General features: G+C 34.5%; 1 pseudogene; it reads left to right on the plus strand.

Annotated features, from left to right (window-relative positions):
• Positions 1-9,285: 9,285 nt before the first annotated feature.
• The window catches only part of LOC109275110 (V-type proton ATPase subunit e 1-like), a 57,351-nt pseudogene continuing 43,143 nt past the window's right edge, over positions 9,286-23,493 (plus strand).

Genomic DNA, 23,493 nt, shown 5'->3' on the forward strand with positions numbered 1-23,493 from the left:
CTCATGGTTTGTGAGATCAAGCCCGGAGTTGGACTCTGCACTGACAGTGCAGAACCTGCTTGGGATTCTCTGCCTCTCCCTTGCTTGAGCTCTCTGCCGCTCTCAAAATAAATAAATAAACAAAAAATCAAATACATAAATAAATAAAACTAAAGTTAAACACACATGCACTATATAGTTCAGCCATTCCACTTCTAGATACTTCCCTGAAAGAAACAAAAATATAGTTTGCCCTTGATTAATGCAGGAGGCTAGTGGTGCTGATTCCCCACATAGTTGAAAATCCACCTACTAGTTTTGACCCCCCAAAATCATAACTACTGACCAGAAGCCTCACTGATGACATACACAATTAACATATACTTTGTATGTTATGTGTATTATATACTGTATACTAACAGTAAAGTAAGCTAGAGAAAAGAAAATGTTATTAATAAAATCGTAAGGAAGGGATGGGGTGCCTGGGTGGCTCAGTCGGTTGGGCGTCCGACTTTGGCTCAGGTCACGATCTCGCGGTCCATGAGTTCGAGCCCCGCATCGGGCTCTGGGCTGATGGCTCAGAGCCTGGAGCCTGCTTCCGATTCTGTGTCTCCCTCTCTCTCTGCCCCTCCCCCGTTCATGCTCTGTCTCTCTCTGTCTCAAAAATAAATAAAAAACGTTAAAAAAATATTAAAAAAAAAAAAGAAAATTGTAAGGAAGGGAAAATATAATTACAACATCATACTGTACAAAATCCATATATAAGTGGGCCCATGCAGTTCAAATATGGGTTGTTCAGGAATCAACTGTATATATGTCCACTAACAATACATAAATATGTATTACTTTATGCATAATAGCCAAAAAAAAAAAAGGAAACACCGAAATGTTCATCAAGGGTGAACGGATAAACAAAATGTAGGATATCCATCCAATGGGGTACTTACCAATGGAAATATTGAACTACTGACAAATATATGTATGAGCATGAAAAACATGTTGAGTGAATAAAAGGCAAAAAAAGCATATGTGCTATATGATTCCATTATTTATGAAATTTTAGAAGTTAAATTTGCCCATTTACAAATTCAGCTGATTCTGGGTTTCTTAGTAAATATATAAGTGCGAAAAATGCTAAGACATTTAAAAAAATGAATTAAGACTTTACTTTGCTAGATACCATAGTATATCATATAGCTATAGATATTGAGTTAGTATGATAATAGTTCACAAGAAGGAAAGTAGATCAGTGAAATTTAAGTAAGGTCCAGAAATAGTTCCATGTAAATATGGGATTGACAATTTATGAAAGTGACATTTAGTATCAAAAGTGAAAGTATATACTATTTATTCAATTGTTCTAAGAACAAATGAAAAAATAGGATTAAGAATGGAGTGTTGAAAAGGAAATAAGGTTATAGTCCTGCCTCTCAGATTATACAAAGTAAATCCACATCAATAAAGTATGTAAGTAAATAAAATATTGAATGATTGAATTTTAAAATTGGACAACTTTTACAATTATTAAGGTTACAATGATTTTCCAAAAATGACAGGAGACTAAAACACAAAAGGAGAATTTGGCACCAAAACTATATAACAATATATATTTTATGATAAAAGACAGCATAAATTATATTAAATGAAAAATGACAGGATTGAAAACTTTTTCATAGTGCCTGACAAAGTATATCTAGAGTCTATAAATAGTACCAAAAATCAATAGTGAAAAGCCAAAAAAATTTTAACTAAAAAAAGTTCTGAAAATATAGAGTCACTTACATGTTAAGCCAAAATATAATTGTCTAATCTTTCCTGAAAAATTCATAAATTCAGTTGTTGCTAAGGGATATCAGTAAGAGTATATAGGCAAAATATTAAGAAATATTGAAAAGTAAAAATAGTGTGGGAAATTATCTCACACGTAAATGAATGCTGAAAAGTGCTAAAAAGTATCAGCAGGGTGCTTTGGTGGCTCAGTTGGCTAAGTGTAGGACACCTGCTCAGGTCGTGATCTCGCAGTTAGTGAGTTTGAGCCCTGTGTCTGCTCAGGGGAATGCTAAGCCTGCATGGGATTCTGTCCCTCTCTCTGCCCCTTCCTTCCCTGTTCATTCTCTCTCTCTCTCTCTCTCTCTCTCTCTCTCTCTCTCTCTCTCTCTCTCTCTTTCTCTGTGTCAATCTCTCTCTCTCAAAAATAAATAAGTGAAACACTTAAAAAAAAAAAAAAGGAAGAATCAACCAGCTGTTAACATTGGTTGCTTGTAGTGAGGTAATTGGGATTCGGAGGGACAGGACAAAGGGGCCTTTCTTTTTAATACTACCACAGAATTGTACTTGCTGTTAGGTAGTTCTCAGAGAGGGAAAAGCAGCAGCCCTTAAGGATGATGAATATGCATCCATTTTTGGGTAAATTTACCACTGTGTATCATGTAAATATTTTTCTATAATTTCTCTTCTGTGATCATAAATTAACAGAAGCCAAGGCGTGTGTGTGTGTGTGTGTGTGTGTGTGTGTGTGTGTGTGTGTGTGTATTTGTCCACAGAGATTGATTGTCTGTTTTATTTTTGTTTTTGTTGTTTTACTTTTAATACTCGCAATTGTCTCCACATGGTATATTTTCCATCCAAAACCGGCCACAGGTTTGTACTGGATCTCTTCAGTTTCCAGTTACTTTGCTGTTCCTTAAAATAAATTTCTGGGTCTTTTTTGGTTTTAAGCACGTACTGACATTCATGACAGGCAAGCATAAGGGTTAAAATAACTGTATTCACACATATTATATATATGCGTGTGTATGTGTATGAATATTTATGTATGTGTGTATGTATATATGTATACTATTATCTATAGATAGGTACTTAAATATGACGATAAGGTTTCAAACCATTTAAATGTTCCCAGTTATTCTGTTTTTTTTTTTTTTCCTTGATGACCTTTCTTAGGTGGTACTACAAAATTCCATCCAGTACTCCCATCTTGTGACTTATCAAATCATTTTTTGCTTAGTTCCCCACTTTTGTTTAGGTCTACCCGAAAATTCTACCTCAAAGACATTTGTATCTGAAGCAGGTCTGATAACATAAGACAGGAGACATGAATGGCCCAGTTATGCTTTTCTTTTCTTTCTCTTTTTTTTTTAAACATTTATTTATCTTTGAGAGACAGAGAGAAACAGAGCATGAATGGGGGAGGAGCAGAGAGAGAGAGGGAGACACAGAATCTGAAGCAGTCTCCAGCGTCTGAGCTGTCAGCACAGAGCCCAATGCAGGGCTCGAACCCACGAACCATGAGATCATGACCTGGGCCAAAGTTGGACACTCAACCAACTGAACCACCCAGGCACTCCCTAGTCATGCTTTTCAAAGTGGTTGCACAAATGTTTTCTCTGGGACTGTTATTTAATTATTTTATTTCATTTTTCTGTTAATCTATATTCAACTTTAAAAGGGAAATTTCTTCATAAACTTGAAAACAAAAAACCATATACACCCACAGGGTTTTAGGCACAGTTTGGATCAGGTTTAAGATCTTATTTATACCAGATGCAGCTCTTCTCTAACTTTTGAGGATAAATGCTAAAGAACTGAGGTTGACTTAATAAATAAATAGAAGATGTCTTCATGCCAAGAGAAGGGAAAAGGAGATTATGATTCATTGTACTAACACAGGTTTTCACTTGTTCAATTAATGGTATGGAATGAAAAATTGAGTTTTTTATAATAATACATAGCTAGGTCCTGTAATTTTAACAGAAATTGAACCATAGGTTAGCACCACATTTGCAGTGTAATCAACTACTTGGTTTTAGCTAAACAACATCATCTGACATAGCAGATTAGTATTATTACTTTTAGTTCAAATTTGAATATTAGACATTTTACATTTATTTTGTAATTTTTATTTTTATAATTCCTTTGAACTGTAAGTATGAGCTTATAATTCATCTTAGGTTTATACATATTCAAATAAAGTTAATACAAAATGATTTAAGTTAAATGTGGGAGTCCTTAAGAAGTCCTTCTCAAATGGATCTGCACTTGTACCTAAGAAACACTTCGGTGGTTCTTTAACTTCTTAGTATATTTTTAATCAACTATTATGTTCGTTCTACTTGACACTTCATCTTCCACATTCAATAGTATACTGGAGACCCAAATTGAATTTTGCAATACATGATGGTTGGAGGGATGATCTTAATTGCTTCTGTGAAGACTATATGCCATTCATAAAGCTTTACACTCAATAGCATTAAACTCAACCACTTAATGTATGCACAATAAGTATAGTAGTGTGTTAAAAATAATAATAATAAAAATAAGTATTTTAAAAAGTGCCTTTCACATATTTTTAAACAAGAAGAAAAAAAGGAAAGTTTATTGTCATAAACAATGTTCATGTGGAATGAAGTAAAGATCAATGATTAAGGAATGCATATGTATTTTCTTGTTGAAAATCAGTAAAATAGGCCATTGGGAAACTGGTTTATTAGGGATCTTTCATATTAATAAATTTTATTTGTCTAACATAGTATCTTTCTGTACAGAGTTGGAAAGAAATGATTTAGTATTTAATTTTAAGTATTTAAAAATTCACCTTATTGTAAATGTTACCTATATTTGGTGAAACTTAATTAAAATTTTAAAATTATAAAACTTTTAGGGGTGCCTGGGTGGCTCAGTTGGTTAAGCGTCTGACTTCGGCTCAGGTCATGATCTCATGGTTTGTGAGTTCGAGCCTTGAACAGGGCTCTGTGCTGACAGCTGAGAGCCTGGATCCTGCTTCAGATCCTGTGTCTCCCTCTCTCTCTGTCCCTCCTTGCTTGAATTCTGTCTCTCTGTGTCTCTCTCAAAAAAATATAAACATTAAAAAATTTTAAAAAACACTTTTAAATGTTACAGGACAAAAATTTTAGATCCATGATTTTAAGTATTTCAAACTTCACAATTAGTTTAAAATATCAAGGATACCAACTTTCTCATCTGCCGATTTAGAAACATTAGGAGAATAGGTATTTTTATCTACAGAGCAATATCAACTATCATTCTCATTCAATTTAAAAATGTAATAAGCAAAAATATGAGGGAAGAAAGGTTAATCCTTTATAGTGAGCAAACTTAGCTTCATGAACAATTTACTGTATCATTCTTATTTTTCTCTTTTGGAGAGAATTGGTGAAAATTTATACACTAATCTACTAAAAGACTTCTGAGAAACTGTTGTAGTAAATAGTCCCCACAGAATTAAATAGCAGCTTTACAGATTCTAAGACTACTTTCTTAACCATAGTCCCAGAATGCAGAGCAAGGCTGGCTGTCTATTGACCATTCTTCCCACAGGTTTAATAAAAGATCTATAATATCTTTGCTGAGATATAAACCACCGGTTTAGAATAAGTTTTAGGAGACCATGTCAAGTCTTTTGACCTTTACTCTCATTAAAAATATTTTAATTTAAAATTATTATATTTTATAACACATTTTAGTGTTATAAATTAATAATTTATACATGTGTAGAAAATAATTCCTACACATTTTAGTGTAGGAATTGACTTTTGATTTTAAAAATCTTGGAAAACATTTAATAGAACTTTTGTAAAGCACCATATGATATAAAGACATAGAAATTTTTATTTTACTTATGATTTTTACTTTTAAAGTACACACTAACAGTAATCCCACTATTTCCTCCATTGTTGAACATTTTATATTTTACAGCAAAATGTGAGATCATAAACACTTTGAGCAAAATTTCATTCTGCCACAAGTTAAATATTCTCTTGCTATCGTAGGTACTTTCCTTGCTTTACTAGTTTAGCTTTTTATTTTAAGAAAAGTTTTCATATGAACAATTTCTAATAGACTTTCAGATATACAGCACTTGTTAAAAATTCATGCCGGCCAGAATACAAGAAGGTCAGAAAATGCCTTTGAATTTATGCCATGGTCTTTTCGATAATTCATTTGGGTTTTAAAAGGGAAATTCCTCATTAAGTAAAGGACCTAATGCTTATTAATTTATATGCTTAAGCAAGGGACACCACTAATTCATTTATTAAATATCAAAGACCATATGTTTTCACCCCTTGTCCTTGCTTATTGATTAATTGCCTTAAGCCAATATAGATGAAAGCAGAGGGGGGGAAATACAGTAACCTAGGTAGATTTCTGATCTCATTTTTTAACCTAATGAAAGATGGCACTTCTTTACATTTCTTTTCAAAAGCCCAGATGCTACAGTTTAAAATGAGTTTTCTTGTGTAAGTGTGAATTTTTCAATACTTGAGAAATGTGGTGCAATCACTTAGATGCAATGGAGATGATATGAAGAAATGGAGGAAATGAATGTTATAGAAGCAGTAATCCACTATGGGATGTCAGTTCTCCAGATGTAAGACATTGCTCTTGGATACAGTTAATCCATCAGAACATGTTGCTCAAAGCATGCTAACTGGCACTAATAGATGTTCAGGAGACAAGGAGGGGAGGCGGAATGGGAAGAGCTTTTTGATCAAATCAGGTAGAGAAATACCGGGTAAAACATAAACAGATTAGGAGTTCCTGGGTGGCTTAGTTGGTTGAGCATAGGACTCGACTTCAGCTCAGGTCATGATCCCAGGGTCATGGGATTGTGCCCTGTGTCAAGCTCCATGTTGAGCTTGGAGCCTGCTTGGGATTCTCTTTCTCCCTTTGCCCCTCTCCCCATCTCACACTTGCTCCTTCTAAAAAAACAAAAACACGGGGTGCCTGGGTGGCTCAGTTGGTTAAGTGTATGACTTCAACACAGGTCATGATCTCATGGTTGATGAGTTCAAGCCCTATGATGGGCTCTGTGCTGACAGCTCAGAGCCTAAAGCCTGCTTCAGATTCTGTATCTCCTTCTCTTTCTGCCCCTACCCTGCTCATTCTCTCTCTCTCTCCCTCTCTCTCTCAAAAATAAATGAATATTAAAAGAAACTAAAAAAAATAAGTAAATAAAAATAAAACAAAGACAAAAACAAAAACCAAAACCGGGGAAGATAGATGGTTGATGAAAGACAGATAACTAGGTGGGTAGGTAGGTTGGTAGATAGATAGATAGATAGATAGATATAGAGATGTATAGATACACACGCACACACACACACACACATATTTCTTTCCTGGAAGGTTGGCACGTTGTGTGTGTATTTGTGTTTGTTTGTTTTGCTTATGTTTATCAATTAGGTTACTTGCATTGCAAGCAAGAGAAAGACATTGCCTAAATTAAGCAGAGCTGGAATATAATGAAAGTAGATCTTATAGCTCACAGAACTGACAAGGATAGAGAATAAGTTTGGAAAATATAGAAGCAAGGATTGGGGTGGTAAGAATTTATGAAAAGTCTTATCAGGAAACCAAGGTACTGCATGAGCCCCAGTTGTTTTTGATTGACTGTTTCAGTCCTTGAGACATTCAGGTTAAGTTTCAGACTCAGAAGAGATAGGCTTCAATCGGTAGTTTGGCTTACATATTCACCCCTTTTATAAACAAAGGGCTCCTTTTATTTATAATCCCATCAGGACTGCACAATAGAGGAGAAGTAACTGTGGAAAATAGATGAAGGTGCTGTTTTCCAAAGGAAGGGAATTCTGGATAACCTTAAATATAATGAAACTCACTACAGTGTAGGGATCCCAAGAATATTTTTACAGGTGTGTAGAGAATAAGTTTAGGAATTTCCTAAGTTTGCACCAATGGGTTAATAAAGCATAAAGAATTATTATTATTTTTTTAAATATATGAAATTTATTGTCAAATTGGTTTCCATACAACACCCAGTGCTCATCCCAAAAGGTGCCCTCCTCAGTATCCATCCCCCACCCTCCCCTCCCTCCCACCCCCCATCAGCCCTCAGTTTGTTCTCAGTTTTTAAGAGTCTCTTATGCTTTGGCTCTCTCCCACTCTAACCTCTTTTTTTTTTTCCTTCCCCTCCCCATGGGTTCCTGTTAAGTTTCTCAGGATCCACATAAGAGTGAACACATATGGTACCTGTCTTTCTCTGTATGACTTATTTCACTTAGCATCACACTCTCCAGTTCCATCCACGTTGCTACAAAGGGCCATATTTCATTCTTTCTCATTGCCACATAGTACTCCATTGTGTATATAAACCACAATTTCTTTATCCATTCATCAGTTGATGGACATTTAGACTCTTTCCATAATAAGCATAAAGAATTAGAAAGCCATAGGATGTACACACCCTAGTTTGGGTAAACAGGATTGGGTAAATAAAATTATGTAAATGGAGCACAGGCCCCCAGTATAGGTAAACAGGGCAAAGGCCCCCAGTATAAGTAAATGGAGCAAAGGCCCCCAGTATAGGTAAAGTGGGGCAAAGGTCCCAGTATAGGACAAAGGTGTAGGAGTAGGGAATCTCAGGATGAAAATATCCAAGATGAGGTAAACAAGATTAGGTATTCAGGGCAGAAATGCCCCCCAACTTAGTATGATAGCAGAAAGCTGCTTTCACAGGAAGGAAGGGCCAAATTAGGTAAACAGGTAAATAGGGCTGTAGAGGGCTGCAGGGGGAAGTAGCCAGAGAACAGAACTAATTAGCAAAAGAAAGGTGCATGAGGGAGTATGCTCTGTCTTTCTTGTCCCCTAGGCAAGTTTAGGTAAACAGAGGTGGGGCCTCATGTCTACTACAAACAACCTTCTTCCCTGTGCCAGGATTTTGTTTTGTATTGACCTAAACCCCTGACACCGCATATCTTCAAAACCCCCTTTCCCTCACACCCATGAATTAATGTTCACGATTTCATTGTCTCTTTGTAGATGCCCATCACCACGTTTGTAAGCCTTCTGATCCTAATAAAAATGAGCAAGGACCCTTACTTGGGGCTCTTGTCTTCTCCCAGACATTAGCCTCTCTTGCATTTTTAATCCTGCATCCTGCTTTCTTGCTGGACAAGAGAGAACTCCAGCCCCAGAGTCTACAACACAGGTGTTGTTTCTTAAGTTTATTTGACATCGAAATTTTATTTTTGTTTTTTTATTTTTTCAGAGCATCTATATGACAAGTAATGTTTTAAGATATTGCCTGAGGATAGGGCTGCCTTATAAGCACAGTTCTTTTGATCACACTACAATGTCAGTGGAGAACATATTTGCCTAAATGAATCATTGCTATTTTTACAAAAGGTCTCCCTTAAGACTAAATCTTTCGAATACCTGTTTTTGTGCATAATATAGGTATGCACATGTGTAAGTGGGTAGGAGAGTGAAATTGTCTTTGTCAACTTGGGCTGCTGTAACAAAATACCATAGACTGGAGTTACTAAAAACATGCTATTTCTCACAGTTCTGGAAGCTGGAAAGTCAAAGGTTAAAGTGCAAGCAGATTTGGTGTTGGGCGAGGTATGACCTCTTGTCTTCTAGTCAGCTGCCTCTTCATTGTGTCTTCACATGGCCTCTCCTCAGTGCATGAGCAGAGAGAACTTTCCTGTCTCTTTCTCTTTTTATAAGGAAGGGTATCAATCCCATAATAACCTCATCTAAACTTATTTTACCTCTCAAACCTCCCCCCCTTCAAATACTGTCACACTGATGAATAGGTTTTAAGATATGAATGAGAGAGGAATACACATTCAGTCCTTGACAAAAATGGTCTATATTTTTTGTGAAAAAGCAAAGAGAGATTCTGTTTTAGAGGCTCTTTTACCAAATATGTATCTTCTACACTTTTTAAATAAAGAGTCAAAAGAAGATGTGATAGTATAATAATAGTAACTAACGTTTATTAAGCATTTCCTATGTGCTAAGCCTATCTTGAGCATTTTACATTCGTTATTCTATTTAGTTATCACAACAACCCAATACAGAATATACTGTTACTAATATTCTAACTTTACAGATGAGAAAATATGAACACAGGATCACATAAACTAATAAGGTAGAGAGCCATAGAAGGACTTTTTATTTGTGAATATATAAAAAATATCTTATTTCAGTGTTTATGCTTTCTCATTCATTTATTTAAATAATATATAGTGAAAATCTAGTGAGAGGTATTGATAGTTTTAAAGACTTAAATGTTACCATTCTGTTTAGGATGTTTGCATAACTATAGAGTTTCACTGGCAAAGACTTTGCTTGAAAGTGTATTTATTAAAGTAATGGAAAAAACACTTTGTCAAACTGTGTATAAAAATTGTTGTGGCTTTTGGCATATATTTCTGTTCACCTGATTTATTAGCCTTTAGAAATATGCAAAATTAAATATGTGCAACTGACACCTTTGTAAAGATTATGGTTAATTCATTTTACAATCACATCTCAGGCATTTTATGATAGCTGGATGACTTAAAATCCAATGTGAGATATAGATTTTTCATGCATTCCATTTGATTATGGTCACTAGGTCCTGAGCCATGGAAAGAACATATATTTCCTGCTTAGTTTACTAAGGCAATATTTATATATAGTTACCTAGAATTTGAAGTTTTTTTTGTAGGGAAATGCCAAAGCTTATTTCTCTTTCACAGCATGTTATAGATTTCAAAAATAAATGGAAGTCATTAAGGAGTTATTTTCAACAATCTTATATTTCGTTCATTCAAAGAAAAAAGAACTTGCTTAAGGCTATCATTTCTAAAGCTAGTATTGTGACATATTAATAAGTTCTGATAGATCTTAAGGCACTCCTTCAGCTGCCAAATATAAACTGTTATAAGATGGTATAAGGTGTACTTTTTACCTTTTATATATACATACATGACTCTAAGTTCAAGTTCATTAGTTAAGATTGAATTGCTTATGACTTGAAAATTGACAATGTATATTAAATTCTATTGCAAGGCAGAAAACACACTTGTACATTTTTCATAGTCTGTGGCCATATGAAATAGAATATAGGAGGATAAAGGTGATGAAAAATATATATAAATTGGCATATATAACGATTTTCTTCCAGAAAAAAACAACTGCTCATATTAGAAAAGGATTAGAAGTCGCTTTTTATAATTTTATTTCTGGTATTAAGTACTTTCTTAATTTTAAATTCCTTGCTCTTCTGAACTGTATTTAAATAAATTCTTGAACTGTAAGGAATCTAATAGGAAACGTCCACTGTTGGCTATTCTTCCAGCCCCTGAACCTTCACTATTTCTCAAAAGAAGTACCTTTCCTTTGGTTAAAAACTTCTAGTTGTAAGAGAGGCCCTTATCTTAAGGACAAGTCATCGTTGCATGTGAACAATTAGAGGCTATGTTTGAAAGTAGATCTTAGCCTACTAAAATATTTTCTAGTTGTGTTCACCACACCCACACAGAAATCTATCAAAACTTTTCTGGCATGAGAACCCTTCAATATTTGAAGATGATTATCATGGATGATGGTCATGGACACATTTACTTTTCACACACATTTACTTTTCAAGTTAAAAATTTCTGACTCCAGGCGACAGGGTGGCTCAGTCAGTTAAGCATCTGACTTAGGCTCCGATCATGATCTCACAGTTCATGAGTTCGAGCCCAACATTGGGCTCTGTGCTAACAGCTCAGAGCTTGGATCCTGCTTCCGATTCTGTGTTTCCCTGTCTCTCTGCCCTTCCCCCACTCATGTTCTGTCTCTCTCTCTCTCAAAAATAAGTAAAAACATTAAATTTTTTTAAAAGAGTCTGGCTCATTGAATCATTTTAAAAAATATCTCCACCCTTCAAAATCCTTTTTGTCCTATTCATTTTTCTTTTGACAAGCTCTTTTTTAACAATATTAAAAAAAATCTGACATCCTTCCAAATCCAGTATGACTTGAGCAGAGTGAGAATAATACATATTCTGATATGGTGACTATTCTTTTAATGCAGCTAACTTACATTGGGGATGGTTGTTTTGTTTAAGTAGCCACAATACTCCAATGGTTCCTATTGAACATGCAAACTGCTAAATTCCTACATATGTTAACCCATGAATTGCTCAGCCACAAGACCATTATCTTGTACTTTCAAAACCAAATCTTTAACTCAAAATCCAGAGTCAGCCTCTTTTCCTCTATTTAACATTATCATTACCACTCTAGTATTATAGTTATTTTAAAAGTAGACTTTTGTCATGTATTATATGTTGTTCCTAATATCATGACACAGTAATTTTTAAGTCAGCCTCCTAGTCACATCACTAATAAAGATTCTTTAACTGCCAAATGGGAATTAGACCATATAGAGCACATCACAGTTCACACACACACACACACACACGCACACACACACACACACACACACACAGCTTTAGATATAACTTGGGCAATAGTTTAACCAGATAGAAATCAAACTACTATTATATAGCACTCATTAAAAAAAAAAAAAACTTTCTGTAATATAATCAAGATTTATTAAATGCCTTGCTAAAATCAGCATTCAGCATGTTTGTGATCTTACCTAAATTATTAGTCTGCAAATTGTTTCAGAAAATGAAGTTGGATCTAAATATTAGATAATTCATTTTTTAAGTACCTTCAAGCATTTGCTAATAATGTATTCTACCAAGTGTGTTGTTCTGGAGCAGAGTTCCCAATGTTGGCTGCGTATTAGAATCACCAGGGAGTTTGGAGAATATACTGATGTCCAGGTCCCTTCCAGATTAACCAAATCTGAATCTGTGCTAAAGGGGCCTGAGCACTGATATATTTTAAAAACTGTCCAGGTAATTCTGGTGGGTTTTAAAGGCATTTTTGCCCAAAACAAAGCATAATACCTCTGGCTCTCTTTACCCAAACTTCAAATTATCTCATGCTATACACTGACTTAAGTGATTATTAATTGAATAATTAAATGATATTAATTAGAAGACATTGAATCATTCCTTTTTCAATTAAAAAATTACATTCCATCAAGAAGGATGTCTCAGTCTGGTACTAGTGTTTATTTAACACTTGTTGTAACACTTGTTAAGATTCCTATTTTTTTAAAAAGAGAACTTAGACACAGTTTTGGCAGGCAAGAGCATCGACAAAGAGTTTTAAAATGTGATTTTAAAATTCATCATCATTTTCTATTAGTAGTGACACTTGGTTTCTGTTTGTAACCAAAACACCCTTCTTAAAACAAAGGTAACATAAGTAACATGAGTTCATTCCTTGGTGAATTGCAGGTAGAGACCACAACCAGGTGGAGTTGTCACACAAAGAAATGTTATTTGCAGCAAATAAGTAGGTCACAGGGAATTACTTCCAAAGCCTTGACTCCCTAATCAGGGTGAGTGGGTTTCTTTTATTTAGAGTTAGGATGAATATTCAGAAAAAGGAGTTTTGTCATCATATGTAGAGGTGGGCATAAGGTGGCACATACATTTTAAGGAATAATGTCTATGCATACATTGTATATTATGTTCATAAGGTTTGTGCTCCTCCTTAGGCAGAGATTTTAACATGATAATGAAGCAAAGGTAACTATCAGACAAGGAGAAGGGGCTATGGGCATACTCCAAGGGCCAGTATAAACTGATGGAGCCCTGGGCTCCTTATCTCAGGTAAGGAATGCAGGATCTTTCTTATTTTTGAAACAGCACTGGGAATTTTTACCACTGATTTATTGTCTCTGATACAGTTAGCTAGACAGCTGTTAGTCTCTGAGTTCCCTTCGTTCCCTTTAAATCCTCAACTATTGATATTTTTGCATTTCTTTTTAATTCTGACACATCCTAGGAACTTCTACAAGAAGCGTGCTTGGGCAAGTAGGGCAGAGATCACAGATCTCTGATAGCCAAAATGATTTCTCTGTGCCATGAAAGCTATGTCTGTTTTTCTTTTTCTGGAGACCCCTAAATCTTTCTGCTTCCACAGATACTGAGTACACAGATATGGGTGAAGTCCTGACAGTTAAGCAATTGACAGACGGTCGGGAAGTAGTAGTCCAGATTGCTGGAATTTATCAATTTATCTCTTCTTTTAGAAATATCAGGATGAGGGGCACCTGGGCGGCTCAGTTGGTTAAGGGTCCGACTTCGGCTCAGGTCATGATCTTACAGTTTGTGAGTTCAAGCCCTGCATTAGACTCTGGGTTGAGAGCTCAGAGTCTGGAGCCTGCTTTGGATTTTGTGTGTCTCTCTCTCATTCTGCCCTTCCCCTGCTCTCTCTCTCTCTCTCAAAAATAAATAAACATTAAAAAATTTAAAAAAAGAAATATCAGGATGATACTTTTCAGGTCTTTTTTCTTTAGGTTTCTCAAAACTGCATTCTGAATTGTCTGAAGTATTACTTAATAAGCTTGAGTATTTCATCCTCTAGGGCAAGAAATAAGGCTATGAGAAGGGTTCTTGCTGATTCTTGCTTAGTATCTTGTCTCCTAGGTTGGTGTTCAATGTCCCTTGGTCATTAGATTTTAGCTCAACATAAAAACATTGATTTTAGTTTTGTTCCAATTCAATTAACTTCTTAATCATGTTTGATTTTTTAAGTTAAATTAGGAATAGAAATTATCCCTCCCAGATTGCAATTTTGTGTTTTTTAGTATTATTTTCAAATTTTTCTGTATTTTAGAGTTTTATGTACTATAAGTTTATTTATCCACTTTAAATAGGATATTTTTAACAGATAACTCTATTAAGTTTTAGTTAATTTTTCATAGGATTTGAAATTTCTTTTCAGATCTCAAATCCTATTTTAGCTTGGAAATCATCCTATCAAGTGACCTTAATTTATAGGTAAAGAAATGAAAGCGAAGAAAATAGTAGTAAATAATTTGGCAATAAGAATGAAATACGGCCTTTTGTAGCAACGTGGATGGAACTGGAGAGTGTTATGCTAAGTGAAATAAGTCATACAGAGAAAGACAGATACCATATGTTTTCACTCCTGTGTGAATCCTGAGAGACTTAACACAAGACCATGGGTGAGGGGAAGGGAAAAAAAAGGGAGAGGGAGGGAGCCATACCATAAGAGACTCTTAAAAACTGAGAATGAACTGAGGGTTGATGGGGGGTGGGAGGGAGGGGAAAGTGGGTGATGGGCATTGAGGAGGGCACCTGTTGGGATGAGCACTGGGTGTTGTATGGAAACCACTTTGACAATAAATTTCATATTAAAAAAAAGAAAAAAAAAGAAAATAGTAGTAAATAAAAGCTGCTATTTACCCCACACTTACCATTGCAAGTATTTTACTAAGTGTTTTAATTTTATTATTGTACCTAATGTCCACAGAAATATAATGAGGTAGATATTATTTTTAATCCTTGTTTAAGAGGTTCATAAAAAGAACCCTCACAGGTCAACAGCTAGTATTTGGTAGACTGAATTTTTTTTTTTTTTTAATTTCTGCTCTAATCCTTATTTTTCCCTTCCTTGTTCTGGCTTTGAGCTTCATTTGTTATTCTTTTTCTAGCTCCTTTAGGTGTAAGGTTAGGTTGTTTATTTGAGATTTTTCTTGTTTCCTGAGGTAGCTATATACTTCCCTCTTAGGTCCACTTTTGCTGCATGCTGATGGTTTTGGAACATTGTGTTTTCATTTTCATTGCTTCCATGTATTTTGAAAAATTTTCTTCTTTGATTTCCTGGTTACCCCATTCATTGTTTAGTAGCATGTTGTTTAACCTCTGTGTATTTGTGATCTTTCCAAGTTTTTTCTTATGGTTGACTTCTAGTTTCATAGCCTTGTGGTAAGAAAAGAAGCATGGTATGATCTCAATCTTTTTGTATTTGTGGAGGCCTGCTTAGTGACCTAGTACGTGATCTATTCTGGCAAATGTCCCATGTGCACTTGAAAGGAATATGTATTCTGCTGTTTTAGGATGTAATGTTCTGACTGTATCTGTTAAGTCCATCTGGTCCAGTGTGTTATCCAAAGCCATTGAGTCCTTGTTGATATAGGTTGAGAATTTGAATCTTACTCTGTTATTCAGAGCCCAACTCATGACTACTGGAGTTCTTCCATCTCAATACTATAAAAGGCTGTAGATACTAGGCCTGCTGAATCCAAATCTGGCATTTTTACCATATAAGCATTGCTCTCCAGTTTCAACAGGGACTTCCCATATAGCCATGATACTTTGTTTTGATATTTCCCCTTTTTTCATTATAGTAATTTGTAATTAAAAAGAAAACAATCTCACATATTCATGGAACTATGTTGTTACCTAGATCAGGTTTTTTTTAACTTAAATTCTATTGAGATTCTGTGCTGAATAATGATTTGTTGGAGCAAGGGGCAAGGGGGCAGTTCTGTACATTGTAAGATTTTTAGCATCATCTCAAATGCTAATAGTATCCCAATAGTAATAGATTCCAATAGTATCCCCAAAATTGTGACCGTAAGAACTATCTTCAGACAGTGGCCAATATCACCTGGGGGTAGAGTTGCTCCCGGATGAGAACCAATGCTCTACAAAATTCAGGTCATAGGAATTATACATTTTTTCCTTTCCCAAAAGCTGTCTGTGTGTTCCCAAATCCATAGTGATAGTGTCAACCACATTCTGTTCTTTGGCAAAAGTCTTATAGATTTTTAGAAGGATGAGAAACTTTTTAAAGAAGCTATTATCATTTTACAATACCTCTTTCTCTATTTTTTCTCCATTTAGGATATTACATATTCATAAAAACATCCTTCAGTTTCTTTCTAAAATATTTGAAAGAGAACATTATTATCAAAGCAAAACAATCCAAGAATTGATCACATATTGAGTTTTATTTAAATGGAATTTCTTTTAAACCTTTTTACTAAGACCTTTGACTGAGTTATTTAGAAATACAAAGACATTTAGTTGCATTCTAAGGGCATTTACTAGTTTTTCTTTAGAAATCGTAGGTATCCACACCACTGTTTTCCTCTCTGTATTACTTGATACACATCATTTTATTTATTATTGACCTTTCCTCATGGCAATTGCCTTCCCTCTTGAGATTTAAGAATCTTGTTGATTATGTCAGTGAATGTCCTGAAAAATATGTCCTCTCCAGACCCATGAAATGCACTTTGTCACTGCAAGAGCTAGTGATTTTGTTAGCATAATTATGTCCAAAAGAACCAAATTCTGTCCTTTGATGTCATTTATGCAACCAGCTGTTCATTTCTCATAACTGCTTTTCTATTGCAAAGGTATGACCTTCAAATGGGGAACAAAGATGAACACACCACCTGGACTCCATGCCCTTCAATTCCCTACATAATATTTGACAGACCCGAGTTGTTTTTGTTTTTTTTTTTTTTCTTTTGGTAAGCTCCAGTATAATTCTCCTGTGTTTCAGCCCAATTGGGTAAAAGGTTAATGAGTTTTTGTTCTTAATCCTGTGTAAAATCTCTCTCACATATTAGTCCCATGTTCCAAGAAAATAGGCCAGTGCCTTGTCAACTGATTGGCCTTGAGTCTATTTGCATCTGGAAGAGAAATCACTAATCTTCATATCTGATCTCTTCTCACAAGTATTCTTCAAGCCTAGCCAAATTTCCAAAATTTTGTATTTTTATGTGAAATGTGGAATATTATGTATCCAAAAAACCAGATTTACTCTTGATAGAAATACCTTCAGATGGTATATAATTTCAGTGATTAAGAGAGAATTCCTCTCTGTCAGTATTTTGACTTTTTTGGCTTCCTTCTACTTATTGAGTAGTTTTTTTTTTTTTTTTCTCAAGGCTTGCTCTTTGGATTACTTCTTCATCCTCTCTGAATAAACTGACCCAAAGAAATTATTTAACAATGTCTCTTCTTTTTTATTATTTTTACAAGTAGTGTTTCCAACCTCATATTGGAGACAGACAGTAAGAAAGAGCTAGTATACATCCAATAAGTCCTTTGAAATGATTCCTTACTGTTCTTTACTTCCATAGATATGGTTCTTCACAGCTTCTCCAAGAATTTTTTCTTTCATTCATTCATTCTGCACCTATTTGTAGAGTGACTACTATGTTTCCGTTACTAGTCTAAACTCTGAGGATTTGGCTGAGAACAACATGACAAGAACCTGGTTCTCGTGGTGTTTACATTTAAGAAGAGATGAACAGAGGGTGGAATATAACCCAATACATACCGTAATTTCACATAGTGATAAATAAAACAGGATAATATGTGGTAGAAAAGTGTCAGGGTCCCCGGATGCTTAAGAATTCTGCCTTGAACATAACCTGGCCAGTTCTGTCTTCCTGATGACTTCTGAAAATGCATTAACATGCTGGTCAATAACACACCTTCCCTAATTCTGGAACAGCCACTCCTCCTTGAATATCAGCTAAAAACTCAAGAACCTCAAATATGAATATGAATATGTTTGTTTATTATTCCTGAGAGTTGTACCATTGTTGAAATTGATATACATTTCATGCATATTCAGAAATAAAGGTAAATGTCCCAGTGATTAAGAGAACAAACTTAAGTATCAGATAAAAATAGTTTGGTTTCCCTAGTGGCCACATACTAGTTGTGAGTTTGAACAAATTTCCTTACTTCTTGGAGCCTCAGTTTTCTCTCCTATAAACTAGAGCAATCCACTGAGCCATCTATGTCCTAGATTTAGAGTGAGAATAAAATGTAATATCTAACCTAAAGTTCATAACTGAGTACCTAGCATATGCTAGACAAAATGTGTGTTACCTCTTATTTATACTTTTTTGTTATGATACCGCCTTCATCTAGAAAAGTTCTAAGACAGAAATATTTACTTGCAGTAACAATAGCCCTTTGATTTTCTAGCAATCTCAGTTCATAAATTTAATTCCTTTTTTAAACTAGGAAGCCTGGCTTAGTTTCCTTTGGTTTTCTTTTTGAAAAATATTAATAAATTACAGATACTCCAAATACATGTGGTTTGTATATTGATAAACAAGTCTTGCTTTTCCTGTTTTCTTGTCTGGCAGTACTATCTTCTGTACAGATGATTTAGAGGCCAGATGCAGAGCAATTTGAGACGTAGATGCCACCTACTGTGAAGCAATTATTGCCCTGGAGGCTCTTATCATGCCTGGTTATAATTTTGTTATAAAGCAAACAAAGTTTTTACTGTAGAATGTTTATCAACCTGTAGCAACAGAGTCATTATGGATGTAAATTTACATGACCAGATTGGTAGACATGCTGTAATGGTCTGCATCATAGCATTCATGGTAACAAAGTCTAAAGTTTTCTCCAACTACATATATTATTAATAGAAGCTTATTTGCCAGCCTTTTTTTTTGTTCTTTTTGCTCAAAATGCAGAAAAAAATTCTCTGAAAACTCTTTCAAGACATGAGCCTAAATATTTCAAACTATTTAAAATCCTAAATAAAGAGTCTTAGCAGTAACATGCTAAGAAAAAAGATAAATATACAGAATTTTAGATAAAAGAGAAATTTTTATTGAAAAGGGAAGGAAATGAGGTAAGCTGAAAGATGAGTTGGTACTTTAACCACATAACATCTATAAGTCCTATCCCTGAAAATAGAAATATAGGCCAAAAAGATTTTGATTATCTTTCTGCTTAACCTCCGCCCATGGCAAGACAATGTGTACAAAATTTTGTAACACCATCAGATATACTACAAATTTAATTACTGTTTAAAGGAAAAAAATATGTATTTTAAAGGGAAAAGGGAAGTCTGAATTTTCCATTAACTTTTGGATAACTGAGAGGACACTGAAAAGAGAAATGCTATTAAATTTCAATTTAAAAAAACATATTTGTAAAAAAAAATAAGTCAAATTTAAGGTAGGAGGGGACTTTGAAATTTTGTGAGGATAGCATACAAAATAATTTTAATACAATATATGATTGTATGTTTTTATTTTCTACTGCTTATGAGAACATCAACAGCTGTTAGTAAAAAAAAAAACAGATTGTGGGGTGCCTGGATGGCTCAGTGGGTTGAGTGTCCAACTCTTGATTTTGTTGCAGGTCATGATCCCAGGGTCTTGGGATAGAACCCCACATCAGGCTCTGCCCTCAGCATGGAGTCTGCTTGAGATTCTCTCTCTCTTCCTCTGCTCAGTACGCTTTCTCTCTCTAAAAAGAAAGAATTAAAAAGGCATAGATTGTTTTCTGAAAGATTGAGTTTAAATGAGAAGTAATATATGTTGTAAGTTCATATTTCTAAACTTCTCATTTTACATAAACGGCAGGCACTTTTTTATGAGCAATATATTCAAAATTCCTAAAATAAAAAGTTAATACTTTTGGATGAAAAATATTAGCATAATTGTGAAATGAAAAACCAACATCAGCAAAGTCAAAATTTCTTAATATCAGCAAGACAGTACAAGAAGGATACTTAAACCTAAGTTAACAACTTGCTTCTCTGACAATCATTCATCATAAGGAAAAGGAAAGGAGGTGGGATCAGTAAAGAAATAATGAAGAAAATATGTCTAACCATTTTTATTTGTCAGCTACATTTCCTGCTGATCAAGCTGGCTGTTGTGAATGGCCAATGAGAATAAAATGAAGATTGAAGTGCAAGAAAAAAAATTAAGAGATTTATCTCCTTTTTTATTAGAACATACGGTGAGAATATAAAAATAGGGAAGAAATAACACTTGACATCTTTTTTAGCTTCAAATGATTTGTTTACTTTAAAAAGAAATAACACAGGGCTGGCATGTAAGAAGTTTGGAAATCACCACCTTATCCTAACAACAAGTAAACACTGAACAAATTGGAAAATCAACAACCATTCTTAGATCTATAAGAGAAGTGAGGTCAGATGGCAAACCCTAAATTGGAGAGACAGACAGGTGAATAAAAAGAATTACAACTTACTGGAAAAGAAACCCATGACTTGAAACCTCTGTGGAACCAGTGCAGGAGTAGAGAAAGCTGAGTTGTAATTGGTGAATTGTTGGAGGCTCAGTATGGTCAACTTGGAGTTAAGAACTTCAGGGAGATGGAGTCATGGAGAGCCCATACTCTTTTTTGAATTTTAAACTCTGGAGTTCTATCAGGTTCTCACAGTGACTATCAGAAAAAAATTTCCCTCAGGCTTCCTGAGGAGAGAGGGGATCAGTTTGAAATACATCAAAATATTTTTTTTAAACATGGTCTTCCTTTAGGAGAAATTATTTAACAGAACCTAACTGCTGGGATCTTATCACAGCCTCGCTGACCTGGGAATAGGGAAATATCCAATCCCAGTTAGACCTAGACATTCACTTGGATGAAGGTGAATACCCAACTCTACCCACTATAGCCATCCTGTCCCACCTAAGACGGGGTGGGAAGGGGACTGAAATGCACATGTGAAATTCACAGTCTAGAAGCACAGGCTTACTAAAAGGTACTGAGATCTAATCATAGGACTGTAGAATGGCTCTCCTCCCCCACATATTACCACCACATTATTAAAGGCCCATTTTTTAACCTGGTAAATCAAGAAAAAAATCACACCTGGATATCAAGAAAAAAATCACAGACATACTAAAAAACAAACAAACAAACAAAAAAACAGATTGAAGAGAAAGACTTTGCATCAAAACCAGACTCAGATATGACAAGAATGTTGGAACTTAAGACCAGAAATGTAAAAAGGCAATGATTCATATACTAAGAGCTCTAATGGATAAAGTAGACAGCATGTAAAAAAAGATGGGCAATGTAAGCAGAGAGATGGACATTTTAAGAAAGAACCAAAAATAAATGCTAGAGATCAAAAACACTAACAGAAATGGAGAATGCCTTTATGTGTTCATTAGACTGAGATGTCTAAGAAAAGAATCTCTGACCTTGGGATATCTCAGTAGAAACCTCCAAATATAATAAGCAAATGAAAAAAAAAAAGATTGGGAAATAAAAAGTTAAAATAATATCCAAAAAATGAGGTAACTACAAAAGATGTAGCATATATGTATTGTGAATACCAGAAGAAGAAAAAACTCACCAACCCAGGATTCTATACCCTGCAAAATTGTCCTTCAAAAGTGAAGAAGAAGGGAAGACTTTCTCATAGAAGCAAAACTTGAGAGATTTTGTTGCCAGTAGGCCTACTTTGTAAGAAATACTAAGAAAAGCTCTTTAGAAGGAAAGAAAATGATAAAGGTCAGAAACTTGGATCTATATAAAGAAAAAAAAAGAGCATTGGACAGGGCATAAGTGAAGGTAAAATTAAAATTTTTATTTGTTTATTCTTAGTTGGTCTAACAGATAATAGTTTGTTGAAAAATAATATCAATAGGGGCACCTGGGTGGCTCAGTTGGTTGATCATCTAACACTTGCTTTTGGCTCAGGTCATGATCTGACATTTTAAGGGTTCCAGTCCTGCATTGGGTTCTGGGATGGCAGTGCAGAGCCTTCTTGGGATTCTCTCTCTCTTCCTTTCTCTCTGCCCCCTCCCATTCACATGCACATGTGCTCACTCTCTCTCTCTCTCTCTCTCTCTCAGTAAATAAATAAACAAGCTTAAAAAATAATATCAACAATGTATACAATTATATATGCTTATGAGTAAATATTATATAAGTGTATATATATATATATACACACACACACGCATATATATATATATATATATATATACGCACACACATATATATATATATGCGTATATATATATATATATATATATATATATATATGCCCATTCTATTTATATTTAAGTGAAATGAAGGGTTGAAATGGTGCAAGGGACAAAAGGAAGGAATTAGGATTGTGTCATCATTAAAGATGCTCACTATATCTGTGAAACAGCATAGTGTTATTTGAAAATGGATGCAGATTAGTTGTAAGTGTATATTGCAAAATCTAGGGCACCTGCTAAAAAATTGAAAAAGAAGTATACTGATATACTAAGAAAGGACAGAAAATTTAATCATGTGGGAACATCTTAAGAAAGAATACCTACCAAACATCTACACCTAACTACCTAACTCTATATTTAATGGTAACAAACCTGAATCTTTTCTACTAAGATCAGGAACAAGGAAAGGATGTTCCTTCTCACCGCTTCTTTCCCACATCTTACCAGAATTCCTAGCTAACACACTAATACAAGGAAAGTATATGCAAAGTGTGTAAATTGGGGAGGAAAAAATAAAACTCTGCCTGTAGATAACATGATGGTCTATGTAGAAAATATGAAAGAATTGACCCAAAAAACTCCTGGAAATAAGAAGCTATTTTAGCAAGGCTATAGAATACACAATTAATATAAAAATGTCAATTGCTTTCCTATATATCAACAATGAAGAAATGAAGTTTGAAATTAAAGATATCATTTAAATTACCACACCCCAAAATGAAATACTTAGGCATAAATCTATGAAAATATAAGATCTATAAGAAGAAAACTATAAAAATCTGATGAAAGTGATCAAAAAAGAATTACATAAATAGAGAAATATTTCACCTTAAGGGATAGGAAGACAAAATATTGTCAAGATATTAGTTCTTCCCAACTTGATCTCTAGATTCAGTGCAATACCAATCAAAATCCTAGAAAATTACTTTGTGGATATTGATATACTGATTCTAATACTTATATAAAGAGGCAGAATACCCAAAATAGCCAGCACAATATTGAAGGACAAAGAACACAGTGTGAGGACTGACACCATCTGACTTCAAGGAATATGATAAAGCTACATCAATCAAAATAATGTGG

The sequence above is a fragment of the Panthera pardus genome, unplaced genomic scaffold, assembly GCF_024362965.1.
Source record: "Panthera pardus isolate Hobbes unplaced genomic scaffold, ASM2436296v1 HiC_scaffold_16, whole genome shotgun sequence".
NCBI classification, from domain to species: domain Eukaryota; kingdom Metazoa; phylum Chordata; class Mammalia; order Carnivora; family Felidae; genus Panthera; species Panthera pardus.